We start from the raw sequence: 19,975 nt of genomic DNA, 5'->3' as shown, positions 1-19,975 counted from the left end.
TATATTTGTTATCATTTCATTACCCATTAGATTTTCAGGAACCCTCCTCTCTCCAACTTAACCAACAAAGTTTTAAAAGGTAAATGAGAAAAAAAAAGAAGTTAGTTTATTTACTTGATTCTTGTAACTGATAACCTCTGCACTTTTATAGCTGTACTTTGTTTTCAACATTTTATGTGAACAGTTTTACTGTTCATTTTTGGTACTTTACACTAAATTACATAAATTTTAATTTATCCCCCCAAAAATGGACAAAGGTTTTTAATAGACATTTCACCAAGAGTGATATACAAATAGATGAGCATACGAAAAGGTGCTCAATATCATTCATTATTGGAGAAATGTAATCAGAACCACAGTGACACAGCACATTGCATTAATTATGATGGCAACTATCAAAAAATAAAATAGTAACATTTATTGGAAAGAATATGGCAAAAATCAAAACCGTGTAATGCTAGTGGAATTGCAAAATATTTCGGCTGCTATGTAGAACAATCTGGCAGTTTATAAAAAGATTAAAAATAGAATAACTATATGATCCAGCAATTCTACTTCTTAGTATATAATCAAAAGAATTGTAAACCAGTTCTAATTGAAATGTTTGTATACCCATGTTCATTGTAGCATTTTTTAGATAAGGCAAAATTTGAAAGCAACCAGAGTCCTTACTGGCAGCTGAATAGATAAGCTAAATGTTGTATATAGATACAATGGGATATTATTTAGCATGGCAAGGGATGAAAATTCTGACATAGGCTACAGTAGGAGTGGACCTTGAGGGAAGTATGCTAAATGAAACAAGCCAGTTGCAAAAAGGAAAATAGCCACTTATAAAGGATACCTACAGTAGTCAAATATATTGAGACCGAAAGTAGAATGATGGTTGTCAAGGGCTACAAGGGGTGAGGGAAATGGAGACTTGTTGTTTATTGTGTATAGTGTTTCAGGTTTTTAAAGTGAAAATAATCCTGGATGTATATTTAGTGTGAATATACTTGAACTACTGAACTATATAAATGTAAAATGGTTGGATGGTGAATTTTATGTGTATTTTGTTGTTGCTCAGTCATTAAGTCCGACCCATGGACTGCAGCACATCAGGATCCTCTGTCCTACTATCTCCCAGAGTTTTCCCAAGCCAGTGATGCCATTTAATCATCTCATCTCATCCTCTGCTGCCTCCTTCTAACTTTTGCCCTCAATCTTTCCTGGCATCAGGGTCTTTTGAAGTGAATCAGCCCTTCCCATCAGGTTGCTAATGTACTGCATCTTCAGCTTCAGCATCAGTCCTTCCAATGAATATTCAGGACTGATTTCCTTCAGGATTGACTGGTTGGATCTCCTTGCAGACCAAAGGACTCTCAAGAGTCTTCTGAAAGCATCAATTCTTTGGAGCTTAGACTTCTTTATGGTCCAACTCTTACATACGTACATGACTACAGGAAATACTATAGCTTTGACAATAGGGACCTTTGTCAGGAGAGTGATGTCTCTGCTTTTTAATACACTATCTAGGTTTGTCATAGCTTTCCTTTCAGGGAGCAACTATCTTAGAATTGCATGGCTGCAATGATTGTCTGCAGTGATTTTGGAGCCCAAGAAAATAAAATCTGTCACTGCTTCTACTTTTCCTCCTTCTATTTGCTATGAACTGATGGAACCAGATTCCATGATCTTAGTTTTGTGTGTGTGTGTGTGTTTTTAAGCTGTTGAGATTCAAGCCAGCTTTTTCACTTTTACCCTCATCAAGAGGCTCTTTAGTTCACCTTCACTTTCTGCCATTAGAGTGCTATCATCTGCATATCTGAGGTTGTTGATATTTCTCCCAGCAGTCTTGATTCCAGCTTGTGATTCATCTAGCCTGGCATTCAAATGATGTACTCTGCATGGAAGTTAAATAAGCAAGGTGACAATATACAACCTTAACAAATTACTTTCCCAATTTGGAACCAGTTATTTATTCCATGTGCTGTTCTAACTGTCGCTTCTTAACCTGCATGCAGGTTTCTCAGGAGACAGGTATAGTGGTCTGGTAACTTCTATCTCTTTAAGAACTTTCCACAGTTTTTTTAATGATCCACAGAGTCAAAGGCTTTAGCATAGTCAATGAAGAAGAAATAGATGTTTTTCTGGAATTCCCTTGATTTCTCCATGATCCAACAAATGTTGGCAATTTGATCTCTGGATCTTCTACCTTTTCTAAATCCAAATTATACATCTTGAAGTTCTCAGTTCATGTGCTGTTGAAGACTAATTTCAGGAATTTTGAGCATAATCTTGTTAGCATGTCAAATGAGTACAAGTGTGTGGTAGTTTGAACATTCTTTGGAATTACCCTTCTTTGGGATTGGAATGAAAATTGATCTTTTCCAGTCCTGTGTCTACTGCTGAGTTTTCCAAATTTACTGACATATTGAGTGCAGCACTTCAACAGCATCATTTTTAGAGCTTTAAATAGCTCAGCTGGAATTCTGTCACTTTCACTAGCTTTGTTCATAGTAATGCTTCCTAAGGCCCATTTGATTTCACATTCCAGGATGTCTGCTCTAAGTGGATGACCACACCATCATTGTTATCTGCCTCATTACCACCTTTTTTGTGTAGTCCTTCTGTGTATTCTTTCCACCTCTGCTCAATCTCTTCTGTTTCTGTTAGGTCCTTACCATTTCTGTCCTTTATTGTGCCCAACCTTGAATGAAATGCTCCCTTGATATCTCCAGTTTTCCTGAAAAGTTCTCTAGTCTTTCACATTCTATTGTTTTTCTCCATTTCTTTGCAGTGTTCGTTTAAGAAGAACTTCTTATCTCTCTTTTGTTATTCCCTGGAACTATGCATTCAGTTGAGTATATCTTTCCCTTCTCCCTTGTTGTTTGCTTCTCTTCTTTCCTCAGGTATCTGCAAAGCCTCCTCAGACAACCACTTTGCCTTCTTTCATTTGGTTGTCTTTGTGATGATTTTGCTCTCTGCCTTCTATACAGTGTTAGGAACTTCTGTCCATAGTTCTTCAGGCACTCTGTCTACCAGATCTAATCCCTTGAATAACAACAATGTGTATTTCATGACAGTTAACATTTTAAAAGTTCAAAAAACTGATAATCAGATAAAAAGTCATATAAAATTAGTCAATTTTTATATTAGTAAAGTTTCAAAAACCCAGTATGAGACAAAAAGTCTATTACTTATCATTATACAGAATTTTAAGGAAATTAGAAATTATATACCCAAACTTATACAAGTTGTTATCTTAAAATATTAAAATGTTTTATTAAAAATATTGAGATATGTAAAAAATGCCTAGATATATGAAAGGTATATATATGAAAGGGTATGTATCATATATTATATATGAAAAGGTATAATAATATAGATGAATCTTTGAAACTTAATTTTCCATGAAAAATAAAATTTCTAAAATTACCAAATTATATACAGGAATATTCCTTATCCAGAATTTATAAACAAACAAACATTATTAACATATTATTTAAACAATGTGTGTAGAAAAACTATTTTTCAAAGGAAATAGAACATGCACAGTTGTTTATCTGTGTTTATCTCGTGTTTTTCTCAGGTATAGAGGGTGGTACATGTGTGATTGCTAAGTTGCTTCAGTCCTGTCTGACTCTTTGCACCACAGGTACTGTAAGCCACCAGGCTCTGTTATCCATGGGATTCTCCAGGCAAGAATACTGGAGTGGGTTGCCATGCCTTCCTCCAGGGGATTTTCCTGAGCTGGGAGTCAAACCCATGTCTCTTACGTGTCCTGCTTTAGCAGGGGGGTTCCTTAGAGCTAGCACCAAGTGGGAAGCCCATAGAAGTTGGGAAGATGGACAAATGGAGGAGAATATAAACAAGTAGAATTTGCAGGTAACGTTCTACTGCTTAGGTTTGATGTTGTGTTTACAGCTATATATTTTCAAAAAAAAAAAAGGAAAATTTTAAATAAAATCAATTTGTTAGCAATTTTTAGCCTTATAGCAATCACTTTTAAATTTTCAGTAGGAAGATTGGATTTGGGAATTCAAATAGTTTACCTGAAAGAAGAAATCCTACATGTGATATTCTTTTAGAAGAAAAGCTGAAACATACATGAATTATGTACTCAGAAGCAGAAAAAAAGTGACATCATTCCTCCATTCTGTTGTCTCTAATTCTTTGCATATATTGTTTTATGACTGCAAGCACATAATACACACAAGTTCTGCTACTCCTCCATTTTACCAGTTACCAGAAAGTGGAATAAGTCTATCTGAGGACCTGCTTCAGCTAATTTTATTATCACTCGCTTAAATATCATCTTCCTTGGCACATGATCAGCCAGGATGGAGTGCATCAAATTGCTCTTCACTATTACTAAGGCCTCATTCTGGACTTTGATGCTGTCATAGCTCATACTGAGTATGATGATTTCATATAAATTTGGTATAGGAGAATGTTAAGAATATTGGTATTTAAGATGATATGATACAGTATATGAATAGAGAATACCTTAAAACACGAGACAGCTAATGCAGCCAAATATTTTAAATCATTTTAAAATTGACATTTGAATTTCTAAACAGCAAAGTTAAATAACAAATTTATTCAGCTGTAATGAATATTTGATTGGTTTTCAAAGATAATTGCCCTCTATCAGGGTCATAGTATTAACATGAAGATTAGTCATTATCTTCTTTATGAGAATTGGAACGAAATCCCTATTAACATTTTTGAAGGAGCTTTTCAATGAAATAGCTTTGCTTACTGATGGCATTATATGATTTGAAAATATTTCTTCAAACCTGCCTTTTATATTTATTCTAAGTTCTGTTTTTATATTCATGGAAAAGGACTTCAAAAACTTGGGTATAATATATATCTTCACATAATTTTGTGCAATAATATTCAGTTTAGTTCAGGTGCTCAGTCATGTCTGACACTTTGCAGCCCCATGGACTGAGCACGCCAGGCTTCCCTGTCCTTCACCAGCTTCCCTGTCTATCACCAACTCTGGAAGCTTGCTCAAACTCATGTTCATTAAGTTGGTGATGCCATCCAACCACCTTATCCTCTGCTGACCTTTCTTCTCCTGCCTTCAATCTTTCCCAGCATCAGGGTCTTTTCCAATACCCACTGCAAAATATTGGAGCTTCAGCTTCAGTATCATTCCTTCCAATGATTTCCTTTAAGATTGACTTGTTTGTTCTCCTTGCAGTCCAAGGGACTCTCAAGAGTCTTCTAAACACCATAGTTCGTAAGCATCAATTCTTCAGCACTCAGCTTCTTTATAGTCCAGCTCTCACATCCATACATGTCTACTGGAAAAGCCATAGTTTTGACTAGAAAGACCTTTGTCAGTAAAGTAATGTTTCTGCCTTTTAATATGCTGTCTAGGTTTGTCATAGATTTTCTTTCAAGGAGCAAGCCTCTTTTAATTTCATGGCTGCAGTGACTATCTGGAGTGATTTTGGAGCCCAAGGAAATAAAGCCCATCACTGTTTCCATTGTTTCCCCATCTATTTGCCATGAAGTGATGGGACCAGATGCCAGGATCTTAGCTTTTTGAATGTTGACTTTTAAGCCAGCTTTTTCACTCTCCTCTTTTACTTTCCTCAAGAGGCCCTTTAGTTCCTCTTTGATTTCTGCCAGGTGGTGTCATCTGCACGTCTGATGTTACTGATATTTCTCCAAGCAATCCTGATTCCAGCTTGTGTGTCATTGAGTCTGGCATTTTGCATGGTGTACTCTGGATATAATTTAAATAAGCAAGGTGACAATATATAGCCTTGACGTATGTCTTTTCCAATTTGGAACCAGTCCGTTGTTCCATGTCCTGTGACAACTGTTGCTTCTTGACCGCATACAGATTTTTCAGGAGGCAGGTGAGGTGGTCTGGTATTCCCATCTCTTGAATAATTTTCCACAGTTTGCTGTGATCCACACAGTCAAAGGCTTTAGTGTAGTCAATAAAACAGAGTTGATGTTTTCCTGGGATTCTCTTGTTTTTTCTATGATCCAACAGATGCTGGCAATTTGATTTCTGCTTCTTCTGCCTTTTCTAAATCCAGCTTGAACATCTGAAAGTTCTTGGCTCATGTACTTTTGAAGCCTCACTTGGAGAACTTTGAGCACTACCTTGCTTGTGTGTAGTTGTGTGGTAGTTTAAACATTCTTTGGAATTGCCCTTCTTTGGGATTGGAATGAAAACTGACCTTTTCCAGTCCTATGGCCACAGATGAGTTTTCCAAATTTGCTGGCATATTGAGTGCAGTGCTTTCACAGCATCATTTATTAGAATTTGAAATAGCTCACCTGGAATTCTATCACCTCCACTAGCTTGTTCATAGTGATGCTTCCTAAGGCCCACTTGACTTTGCATTCCAGGATGTCTGGTTCTAGGTGAGTGATCACACCATCGTGGTTGTCTGGGTCATTAAGATCTTTTTTGTATAGTTCTTCTGTGTATTGTTCCCACCTCTTCTTAATATCTCTTGCTTCTGTTAGCTGAGAAAAGAAGAGAAGAGAAAGGCAAAGGAGAGGAAAGATATATCCGTCTGAATGCAGAGTTCCAAAGAATAGCAAGGAGAGATAAGGAAGCTTTCCTAAGTGATCAGGGCAAAGAAACAGACAAAAACAATAGAATGGAAAAGACTAGAGATCTCTTCAAGAAAATTAGATATACCAAGAGAACATTTCATGCAAAGATGGGCACAATAAAGGACAGAAACAGTATGAACTTAACACAAGCAATAATATTAATATAGGGAAATTAGGAAGAAAAACAGACACATTCTTTCTGTTGGTTTATCTGTTATGAATTATTAATTTTTCACATTTAGCAGTTACAAAATTAAATTGAATAAAATATTTTGGGAAAGTAATTTTAAAGATTATCTAAGCCATATACCTTTAAATATGAATTTTTATTAAAAATAACAACCTTTGATATTAGATAGCTGAAATGATTTAGATGACCACAGAAATTAGATATTGCCCTTGATTCTAATCATAGTTCATGAAAACTGTATCCAATGCTTATATTTTGTCAATAAAAGTAATGTACCAAAATTCCACATCAAAGTATCGTAGAAAATCCCCAACTGTGATACACAATGGAGGAGTGAGGAGGAATGATGTATCGAAGATACTTTGACGTGGTACTCTCTGAGTAAAATGGCTGTACAGTGCAGAAATAGAACGCATGTAAACTCTCAAAAACATCTCTGGCATTTCCACGTGAAATTTGCTAGAGAAATACTTCAATGTTGTAACATCAAAAATAAAAATGAAAGATTGAAAGCTAGTAGCTAATAGCAGTTTGCACATTGTTACAGCACAGATAAGAAAGGCATGAAATTATCCTGTTCCCAATAAAAACTGGTTTGAAGAGATAAAAGCTGAAACTATTAAAATCATGACGAAAGACAAAGAGTAGCACTCAATACATGGACTCCATGAGGACATATCACGCTTATGGTAACACATTTTTCTACTGTATCACTGTAGGATTATAGAATTTAGACACAGAAGAGTGATATTATTAGGTTGGTGCAAAAGTGATTGCAGTTTTGCATTTTTGAACTTTGCCATCTGATATTGGAATATATTCTTAAATAAACATAGTTATGTTATACATCATTTTAATGCACATTTCTTGCTTTCTTGCTCTATGTTTTTTCTTTTATTGCTAATGACTTATTACCTGTTCTTTATTTTATGTTTATTGTAGACTACAGAAATGATGTTAGTCAAAAAGCAAATTCAAGGTTTTTTTTTTTTTTTTTTTTAGTTCAAAATGGGCCATAAAGTAGCAGAATGAACTCACAATATCAGCAATGCATCTGGCCCAGGAACTGCTAACAAATGTACAGTGCAGTGGTGGTTCAAGAAGTTTTGCAAAGGAGACGAGAGCCTTGAAGATGAGGAGTCTAGTGGCTGGCCATTCAAAGTTGACAAAGACCAACTGAAAGAATCATCGAAACTGGTCCCCTTGCAACTACATGAGAAGTTACAGAAGAACTCCCTGTCAACCATTCTAACGTCATTTAGCATTTGCAGCAAATTGGGAAGATGAAAAAGCTCTATAAGTGGGTGCCTCATAAGCTGACTGAAAATCCAAAAAACAAAAAACAAAAACAAAAACATCATTTTGAGGCATCATCTTTTATTCTATGCAACAACAATGAACGATTACTCGATCAGATTGTGACATGCGAGAAAGTATGCATGCTAAGTCACTTCGGTCCTGTCTGACCCTTTGTGACCCTATGGACCACATACTGCCAGACTCCTCTGTCCATGTGATTCTCCAGGAAAGAATATTGAAATGGGTTGCCATTTCCTCCTCCAGGGGATCTTCCCAACCCAGGGATTGAACCAGTGTCTCTTACGTTTCCAGTATTAGCAGGCAGAGCTCTTTACTATTAGTGATGTGTCAGAAAAGTGGATTTTACAGTCAGCGACAACCAGCTCAGTGGTTGGGCAAAGAAGCTCCAACACTTTTCCCAAAGCCAGTGAAGTGAAGGTAGCTCAGTCATGTCTGACTCTTTGAGACCTCATTGACTATATAGCCCATGGAATTCTCCAGGCCAGAATACTGGAGTGAGTAGCCTTTCCCTTCTCCAGGGGATCTTTCCAACCAAGGGATCAAGCCCAGGTCTCCTGTATTGCAGGCAGATTCAAGCTGAGCCACAAGGGAAGCCCTCCTAAAGCCAAATTAGCACCAAAAAAAGGTCAGGGTCACTGTTTGGTGGTCTGCTGCCTGTCTGTATCACTACAGCTTTCTGTATCCCAATGAAACCATTATATCTGAGAAGTATGCTCAGCAAATTGATGAGATGACAGCTGCAGCCGCTATCGGTCAACAGAAAGGTCCCAGTTCTTCTCCAGGACGACACCCAACCACACGTTGCACAACCATCACTTCAAAACTTGAACGGACTAGGCTACAAAGTTTTGCCTCATCTGTTATATTCACCTGACCTCTTGCCAACTGACTACCACTTCTTCAAGTATCTTGACTACTTTTTGCAGGGAAATGCTTCCACTACCAGCAGGATGCAGAAAATGCTTATAAGAGTTTGTTGAATCCTGAAGCACGGATTTTTACACTACAGGAATAAACAAACATTTCTCACTGGCAAAAATCTGTTCCTAGTTTGATTAATAAAGATGCTTGAGCCAAATTGTAATGATTTAGTAACTGCAGTTACTTTTATACCAACCTAATATGTTATTTGGAGAAGGCAATGGCACCCCACTCCAGTACTCTTGCCTGGAAAATCCCATGGATGGAGGAGTCTGGAAGGCCGCAGTCCATGGGGTTGCTGAGGGTCAGACACAACCGAGTGACTTCACTTTCACTTTTCACTTTCATGCATTGGAGAAGGAAATGGCAACCCACTCCAGTGTTCTTGCCTGGAGAATCCCAGGAACGGGGGAGCCTGGTGGGCTGGCGTCTACGGGGTCACACAGAGTCGGACACGATTGAAGCGACTTAGCAGCAATATGTTATTTACTTACATGTGCTGCCCTAAAACTTCCTTTCTATTCTTTATGACATGAAAAATATTACTTATCACTTATGACATGGCTTAAATACCCTCTCCTTTGTTCTCTCAAGAAAAATCAATCTAAGCTACCTCTATTTTCACTTTGTCTTCTCTCTACCACTTGATAGAGCATTTATCACACTGATGCTAATATCATATTGCAAATATTCTAAACGTATATTTTTCTACATTATAACACCTATAAAATACAGATATGTGTTATAATTGATGCAATAAGAGATTAGATCTTTTTAATTGACTGCACTTTTTTCTTAATAGAATATAAAATAATTATTTCATAATCAGTAGCAACAACGTCTCTGAAAAATAGTGATAAATATACAGTTGACTATTCAAGGATGAGATTCATATCTTACTCCTTTGTGTTTCTTAGAGCCCCAACAAGTGGCTGTCACATAATTGATTAGCAATAAATGATAAGGCAATGTATCTCATCAGTATCAGTCTCATAACTATTGCTCCATTAAAAATAGCAAATCTTCAGAACTTTTTCTATAAGGACATGTAGACAAAAAAATAGTAAATGAAAACAGTGACATGTCCCTCAAGTGCAGATTATTTACACCACCTGCCTCACAAAGAATTTTTTTCAATACACTCATAAACAGAAAGATGGAGAGCAGATTCATGTAAAATAGGGAGAGGATATAAAAATAAAATCAGCAATAATTTGTGTAACATTATCTTCAAAGAATATATTTTTGTATTTTTTTTATGCCCTGATTATTGACAATGGTGCCAACATAATAGTGGCCAAGTTTAAAAAAGTATGCATAAGAATAACCAAGAAATTTAGCATATACCTTAGGCCTAATGAAACTGAATTTTCTCTTCAAATACAAATTAAAACTGAGACAATGCAAATTATTATCATCTCTTGAGTGTTCTAACAATTGCATCAAGCTAAATTTAAGATTTTTCTTTTGGAAATTTATCTGTACGTTGTAAAATATAGAGACCAAACCATTTGCAACATTAGTGAATTACATAATAGTATGCAGTTATTAATTTTTGCAAAAGATACTTTTGAAGGAAAAATAGTTATAGAGTTAAAATGAGATTTCTTTCAAAATGACTTCTAGTTTTTATATATGCTTCATTGATAATGTATATTTTTTCCCCTCAATTTTGTTGTGAATTGCATTGTTTCAGTCAACTCAGCTTATAACCACTGTGCTCTTTGTCCATTTCTTACAGTGGCATTATAATCCTGAACCCTAATCTAGTGTATTTCTCAGCACAGGGAAGTGAAGGGAAGTTAAATTTGATGTTGATAAATGAAATGAAATATTTATTTACACATTGAGTATAAAATCTCCCTTATTTGCTTCTAGAGCACATGGATATCAGTGACCTTTATGATAATTCATCCTTTAAGCAAAGAAAATAATTGCTCTGACTCTTTTAATTTTTAACAGTAGGGTAAAACTATGAAGTAGATTGTTACTATAATAATTTTCATCTAACAAGATTTGAAGTGTAATTAATATACTGATTAGGATATTTTACATAGAAGAAATGATTATAACTTTATTTCCTTTAAGTTATATAGTGTGGGTGTGTGTGTGCCAAGTAGCTTCAGTCTTGTCTAATTTTTGTTAGCACATGGACTATAGCCCGCCAGGCTCCTCTGTCCATGGGATTTCTCAGGCAAGAATAACGGAATGGGTTGTCATGCCTTCCTCCACAGAATCTTCCCAACCCACGGTTCAAATGCACATCTCTTATGTCTCCTACTTTGACAGATGGGTTCTTTACCACTACTACCACCTGGGAAGTCCTATTCTATGTTATAAATTCTGTGCATTAAATTTCAACTCAGTCTGTCAAACACTGGGTTATGCCTGACTCTACAAAACTTACACTTGATAGATGCTGCTTTAAAATTAGTATTTGGTGTAGTGTTTATTTATTAGTATTTATATCTTGACATTCTGGAGTGTAGCTATTTATTACAGTATGTTTTAATTGCGTGGTAGCTATTTATTACAGTATGTTTTAATTGCATGTCGGATTATCGTCACCTTTTTCTTGACACTCAGCTAGATTCCAGTTCCCGTTTCTCTTGCAGTTAGGTGAGGCCATGTGATTATGTTGACAAATAAAATGGTGAGAGAAAGTAATGTTCAGCACTTTCAGATCCAGCCCATAACAATTTCCCACAGATGATATTTCTGGTTCTTTTCCCTTATAGCTGGATGGAATAGACAAAACTTCTAGAACAAACTCAGTAGCCATGGGGGAAAGAGCATAGTTCACAGGATCACAACTGAGAGGAATGATGTCCATTCTGCAATATCAGTGTTGGATTGTGAGGTAAGGGGAAAATAATGTATTTCTGAATTCTGGAGAGTTATTCTATAACTGATGTAATGTAGTTGGAGGATAAAATACTGAACTGACAATGAAGAAACATTACTATTAATACCTCCGGTCTTCAACCAATGGTACTGTGAATTTAAGAATGCTTTAGATCTCAGTTCTGCTTTACTGACCAGGCCAAAGCCTTTGACTGTGTGGATCACAACAAACTGTGGAAAATTCTTCAAGAATTGGGAATACCAGACCACCTGATCTGCCTCCAGAGAAATCTGTATGCAGATCAAGGAGGAACAGTTAGAACTGGACATGGAACAACAGACTGGTTCCAAATTGGGAAAGGAGTATGTCAACGCTGTACATTGTCACCTTGCTTATTTAACTTATATGCAGAGTACATCATGAGAAATGCTGGGCTGGATGAAGCACAAGCTGGAATCAAGATTGACAGGAGAAATATCAATAACCTCAGCTATGCAGAAGATACCACTCTACCACTCTTATGGCAGAAAGCAAAGAAGAACTAAAAAGCGTCTTGATGAAAGTGAAAGAGGAGAGTGAAAAAGTTGGCTTAAAGCTCAACATTCAGAAAACTCAGATCATGGCATCCAGTCCCATCACTTCATGGCAAATAGATGGGGAAACAGTGGAAACAGTAACAGACTTTATTTTGGGGGGCTCCAAAATCACTGCAGATGGTGACTAAAGTGATGAAATTAAAAGACGCTTGCTCCTTGGAAGAAAAGTTATGACCAAGCAGAGACATTGGTTTGCCAACAAAGGTCTGTCCAGTCAGAGCTATGATTTTTCCAGTAGTCATGTATGGATGTAAGAATTGGCCTATAAAGAAAGCTGAGCGCCGAAGAATTGATGCTTTTGAACTGTGGTGTTGGAGAAGATTCTTGAGAGGCCCTTGGACTGCAAGGGGATCCAACCAGTCCATCCTAAAGGAAAACAGTCCTGAATATTCACTGGAAGGACTGATGCTGAAGCTGAAACTCCAATACTTTGGCCACCTGATATGAAGAACTGACTCATTTGAAAAGACCTTGATGCTGGGAAAGTTTGAAGATGGGAGGAGAAGGGGCCAACAGAGGATGAGCATCAGTTGGATGGCATCACCAACTCAATGGACATGAGTTTGAGTAAACTCCAAGACTTGGTGACGGACCAGGAGGCCTGGTTTGCTGCAGTCCATGGGGTTGCAAAGAGTTGAACATGACTGAGTGACTGAACTGAACTGAACTGAGACCTCAGTTTTTTCATCTGTATGATGCTGTAGATTTATTAAGTATATATGCATTCATTCAGTCAATATTTAGTCTCGTAGGAGGATACAACAGACACAGTGCTTGTCCTTGGGGGTCTCAGTCTTCATGGCATTATTTATAATAATAATATAAATAATATAAATAACTAATATACACGTTAGTTAATAAGAGTCCAAATTATCCTATGAGAGAGTTAACAAGCAAGTCTCAGCCTAGTCTAATGTTTAAGGAAAGCTTCACTCTGAAAATCTTTTTGAAACTGAAACATGTATAATTAGCATGCCAGCAAAATTGAAAATTAGCCTTTCAGGTGAAAGAACATACCTATGAGCACCACAAAGAACATAATCTACTTTTAAAAAGAAAGCAAAAGAGAAACTGATGTATAGAACAGTCTTATGGACTCTGTGGGAGAGGGAGAGGGTGGGAAGATTTGGGGGAATGGCATTGAAACATGTAAAATATCATGTAAGAAATGAGTTGCCAGTCCAGGTTTGATGCACGATACTGGATGCTTGGGGCTAGTGCACTGGGATGACCCAGAGGGATGGTATGGGGAGGGAGGACGGAGGAGGGTTCAGGATGGGGAACACATGTATACCTGTGGCGGATTCATTTTGATATTTGGCAAAACTAATACAATTATGTAAAATTTAAAAATAAAATAAAATCAGAAAGAAAAAAAAAGAAAGCAAGTTCAGTGCATTGCTGACATGGAGTCATAATGTAGATGGAGAATGCAGTAGTTTGAGATGAGTATACAGAGGCAAGTAAATGTCATAAAGTAATTTATATAATGATTTCATTATCTTCCTGGTATTAGGAAGCAATGTTAAAAAGGCAGGGTCATAAAAATACAAATGGAGAGATATAGAATAAAGAAATTTTAGAAATAACATTGAGTCAAGATGTTGGTTAGGATATAGAGAGATGGGAGAAAAATAGTCTTCTGGTTTGTGTGCCAAGTCGCTTCAGTCGTGTCTGACTCTGTGTGACCCCATGGACTGTTGCTTGCCAGTCTCCTCTGTCCATGATATTCTCCAGGCAAGAATCCTGGAGTTGGAGTCCATTTCCTTCTCCCTTCTGGTTTGTGTAGCTGGTAAAATTTCAATGCCTCTTAATGAATGAACCATGAAGCACAATAGTAGCAGATAGAGGGAATTTGAAAATCAATTTTAGAAATGTTAAATTAGAAATGACTAAGATATTCAAATGAAAATATTTTAACCCTAAAGTATATTTTTCCAGTTGTTTAGAAAGCCCAGTATGTATTACCAAAGTACATGTAATGTGACCCATGTATTTTATATATATAAATACATATATGTATAAATACTTATATATAGTATTAAAATATTTTAATTATATATTCTATGTTCAAATCTAGATCATATGAACACCACTGCTTTTATGAATTTAAATATATTTTCATCAAGTATTTGATTTGTCACACACACCCACACCCATACCCACACACCCACCCACTCACCTAGGCTCTTCTGTCTATAGGATTTCCCAGGCAAGAATACTGGAATGGAGTGAGCTGCCATTTCCTTCTCCAGGGATCTTGCTGACCCAGGAGTCAAATCTGTGTCTCCTGCATTGGCAGATAAATTCTTTACCACTGAGATACCTCAGAAGCCTAGGTATACATATACCCATATAGCTATGAAACCATTAAGATAATCAAGGTAATGAAAATATGTATCATACCAAGTGTTTCCTATTGTTCTTCTCTAATCTAACCACCACATTCATCTGCTTTTTGTTTAATATAGATTAGTATACATATTCTAGAATTTGTTATACAAGGGGACACGTAGTAAATACCTGTAGTTCCTGTAGTTTGGGGTCCTATAACTCAACATACTTATTTTGATTTATCTGTGCTCTCATGCTTATCAGTAATTTATTCCATTTTTTAAAATTTGAATTCCATCACATAGATATTTATTGATTCATCCACCTCCTGGTGAATATTGTGTTGGTACTGATTTGAGGGTAATTGAAATAAAATCTATGTAAACATTTGCATTCATGTTTTTGTGTAGGCAAATACATTCATTTATTGTGGGTAAATTTCTGAGTACAGCTCTTTTGGTGGGTTTATTCCTAAGTATTTTATTTTCTTTGATACAATGGTAAATGAGATGTTTCGTATTTGCATTCTGATCTTTAATTATTTTTTAGTATATAGAAATGCAAGAGATTTCTGTGTATTAATATTTATCCTGTAACTTTACCAATTTCATTGACAAACTGTAGTGTTTCTGGTAACATCGTTAGGGTTTCTATGTAAAGTATCAAATCATCTGCAAACAGTAATAGTTTTACTTCTTCTTTTCCAATTTGGATTCCTTTTTTTTTTTCTTTCTTCTTTGATAGCCATGTCTAGGACTTGTAGAACTATGTTGAGTAATAATGATGAGGGTGGGCACCCTTGTTTTGTTTCTGATCTTAGAGAATATGCTTTCAATTTTTTAGTATTGAGAATAATGTTTGCTATGGGTTTGTTGTGGACAACCATTATTATATTAAGATATGTTGCCTCTATGCCCACTTTCTGGAAAGTTTTTTTTTTTTTTTTAATCATAAATGGGTGTTGACTGTTGAATTTTGTTAAAATATTTATCTGTATCTATTGAGATGACTATAGGGTTTTACCTTTCAGTTTGTTAATATGGTTTATCACATTGATTGATTTGCATATGGTGAAGAATCTTTGTATCCCTTGGATAAACCCCACTCGATCATGGTATATGATCCTTTTAATGTGTTGTTGGGTTATGTTTGCTATTATTCTGTTGAGAATTTTCATGTCAATATTCACCAGTGATATTGACTTGTAACTTTCTTTTTTGTGATATCATTGTCTGATTTTGATATGAGAGTGATGGTTCAGTTCAGTTCAGTTCAGTCACTCAGTCATGTCCAACTCTTTGCAACCCCATGAATCGCAGCACGCCAGGCCTCCCTGTCCATCACCAACTCCCGGAGTTTACTCAAACTCATGTCCATCCAGTCTGTGATGCCATCCAGCCATCTCATCCTCTGTTGTCCCCTTCTCCTCCTTCCCCCAATCCCTCCCAGCATCAGGGTCTGTTCCAATGAGTCAACTCTTCGCATGAGGTGGCCAAAGTATTGGAATTTCAGCTTCCGCATCAGTCCTTCCAATGAACACCCAGGACTGATCTCCTTTAGGATGGACTGGTTGGATCTCCTTGCAGTCCAAGGGACAACACCACAGTTCAAAAGCATCAATTCTTCAGTGCTCAGCTTTCATCACAGTCCAATTCTCACATTCATACATGACCACTGGGAAAACCATAGCCTTGACTAGACGGACCTTTGTTGGCAAAGTAATGTCTCTGCTTTTGAATATGCTATCTAGGTTGGTCATAACCTTCCTTCCAAGGAGTAAGCGTCTTTTAATTTCATTGCTGCAATCACCATCTGCAGTGATTTTCGAGCCCAAAGAAATAAAGTCTGACACTGTTTCCACTGTTTCCCCATCTATTTGCCATGAAGTGATGGAACCAGATGCCATGATCTTAGTTTTCTGAATGTTGAGCTTTAGGCCAAATCTTTCACTCTCTTTCATCTTTCACTTTCATCAACAGGCTTTTTAGTTCCTCTTCATTTTCCGCCATAACGGTGGTGTCATCTGCATATCTGAGGTTATTGATATTTCTCCTGGCCATCTTGATTCCAGCTTGTGCTTCTTCCAGCCCAGCGTTTCTCATGACAATCTCATATAAATAGAATGAGTTTAAGAGTGTCCTTCCCTGTGCAATATTTTGAAAGAGTTTCAGAAAGATAGGTGTCAGCTCCTCTCTAAATGTTTGTTAAAATTCACCTGTGAACCAATCTTGTCCTGGGCTTTTGTTCGTTGGAAGATTTTTTAATCACAGTTTGAATTTCAGTGCTTGTCATTGGTTTGTTCATGTTTTCTGCTTCTTCCTGGTTCAGTCTTGAAGAGTTGCGTGTGAGTGCTCAGCTGTTCATTCCTGTCTGACTCTTTGTGACTCTACAGACTGTAGCGTGCTAGCCCACCAGGGTCTTCTGTCCATGGGATTCTCCAGACAAGAATACATGAATTAAAAAAAAAAGAAAAATATATATTTTTTAAAATCTAGGAATCCTCTTTTTTCTTATAATATATGTCATAACAGATTTCAGAGACGCTAGTATTTCAGATGGAGAAGGCGACGACATCCCACTCCAGTACTCTTGCCTGGAAAATCCAATGGACGGAGGAGCCTGGTAGGCTGCAGTCCATGGGGTCGCTAAGAGTCAGACACGACTGAGCAACTTCACTTTCACTTTTCACTTTCATGCGTTGGCGAAGGAAATGGCAACCCACTCCAGTGTTCTTGCCTGGAGAATCCCAGGGATGGGGGAGTCTGGTGGGCTGCCGTCTCTGGGGTCGCACAGAGTTGGACACGACTGAAGCGACTTAGCAGCAGCAGCAGCAGTACTTCAGAAATGATTGGAGGATTACTGCAGATATACTCAAACAGGGTCACTTAATACATATGGCTCCATTTACCTGACTATGTAACTAAGGAGAGGCAGATGTTCCCCAATGAATCTCTCTCTGAAACAATGTTACTTTGTTTGATGTTTTCATATCTGTTTACTATGAGTATTTAAGCTGGTCATTTCATGATATGTAATATTTTAATAATAAATACCTGAATCTAAAGCTTAAAGTAAATGAACTATGGCAATAATGAAAGATTCTACAGAGTTTTAAACTAGTAAAACCAATTAGTTAAGCAAATATGACTCTTTACATTGTTGAGGGAGGGAGAGAAAATAGATCTACAAAACCAAAGGCACTTAACCTGTCAAAGTAAGATGTCCAGAACCTTATATAATTTATAAAATACTTCATATTGTTGCTATTTAAATTTAAAAATGAATACCTTAGCTTAAAACACTTATACCTGAAAACACAAACAGAACTTATAAAGATCTCACCAAAGAAGAAAAACAGATGGCAAATAAGCATCTTAAAAGATGCTCCACATCATATGCCATCAGGGGAGATTCAAGTTCAAATAATAGTGAGATTCCACTAAGCACCTGGTAGAATGGCCAAAATGCAGAACACTGACAACACCAAACACTCAGGAGGATGTGGATCAACAGGAATTCTCAAACACTATTGATGACAATGCAAAATGGTCCAGTCAATCTGGGAGACAGTTTAGCGTTTTCTTACAAAACTCAGCATACTGTTACCATACAGTTCCACAGTTGTGCTCCTTGGTTTTTACCCTAAAGTTTAGAAAACTTGTATCTACACAGAAATGTGAACATGGGTATTTATAACAGTTTCATTTATAATGGCCAAAATTTGGAAGCAACTGAGATGTCCTTCAGTAGATGAATGGATGAATAAACTGGTACATGCAGACAACGGACTGTTGTTCAACACCAAAATGAAATAAGTTTGCAAGAAATGGACTGACATTGAGAAACCTTAATTGCACGTTAATAAGTGAGAAAAGGTCAATCTGAAAAGGCTACCCAACATAGAATTCAACCATATGACATTATGGAAAAGTTAAAACTATGGAGAGAGTAAAAATATCAGTGGTTGAACAGTTTGGTGGGGAGGACTGAATGGCAAAGCACAGATTTTTAGGGCAGTAAAAATATTTTGTAAGATATTATAATGATAGATACATGTCCTTACACATTTTTTTTAAAACCCGTAGAAAATATATTATCAAGAGTGAATTCTAATGTAAATATAATGCAAAAGGACGTTGCAGTCCCATGGACTGTCACCTGCCAGGCTTCTCAGTCCATGGGATTTTTCCAGGCAAGAATACTGGAGTGGGTTGCCATTTCCTCCTCTAGGAGATCTTTCTGACCTCGGGAACCAACTTACATTAATATACAGTGTAATAACATGCTATTAAATGGTATGTCTAAGATGTTAATTTCACTCATTACTACACTACAATAAATTATTTTAACATTTGTGAGCATAAAATTGCCTTCATCTCACATGCTAGTACAGTAATGCTCAAAATTCTCCAAGCCAGGCTTCAACAGTACATGAACTGTGAACTTTCAGATGTTTAAGCTGGATTTAGAAAAGGCAGAGGAACTAGAGATCATATTGCCAACATCTGCTGGATCATCGAAAAAGCAGGAGAGTTCCAGAAAAGCATCTACTTCTGCTTTATTGACTACACCAAAGCCTTTGACTGTGTGGATCACAATAAACTGTGGAAAATTCTGAAAGAAATGCTAATACCAGGCCACCTGACCTGCCTCTTGAGAAATCTTTATGCAGATCAGGAAGCAACAGTTAGAACTGGACATGGAACAACAGACTGGTTCCAAATAGGAAAAGGAGTACGTCAAGGCTGTATATTGTGAACCTGCTTATTTAACTTATATGCAGAGTACATCGTGAGAAGTGCTGGGCTGGATGAAGCACAAGCTGGAATCAAGATTGCCGGGAGAAATATCAATAACCTCAGATACGCAGATGACACCACCCTTATGGCAGAAAGTGGAGAAGAACTAAATAGCATCTTGATGAAAGTGAAAGAGGAGAATGAAAAGTTGGCTTAAAGCTCAACATTCAGAAAACTAAGATCGTGGCATCTGGTCCCATTACTTCATGGCAAATAGATGGGAAAACAGTGGAAACAGTGGCTGACTTTATTTTGGGGGGCTCGAAAATCACTGCAGATGGTGATTGCAGCCATGAAATTAAAAGACGCTTGCTCCTTGGAAGGAAAACTATGACCAACCTAGACAGCATATTAAAAAGCAGATACATTACTTTGCCAACAAATGTCCATC

The sequence above is a fragment of the Bos indicus genome, chromosome 21 (assembly GCF_029378745.1).
Source record: "Bos indicus isolate NIAB-ARS_2022 breed Sahiwal x Tharparkar chromosome 21, NIAB-ARS_B.indTharparkar_mat_pri_1.0, whole genome shotgun sequence".
Lineage (NCBI taxonomy): Eukaryota > Metazoa > Chordata > Mammalia > Artiodactyla > Bovidae > Bos > Bos indicus.
Note: the sequence above shows the minus strand (reverse complement) of the source record.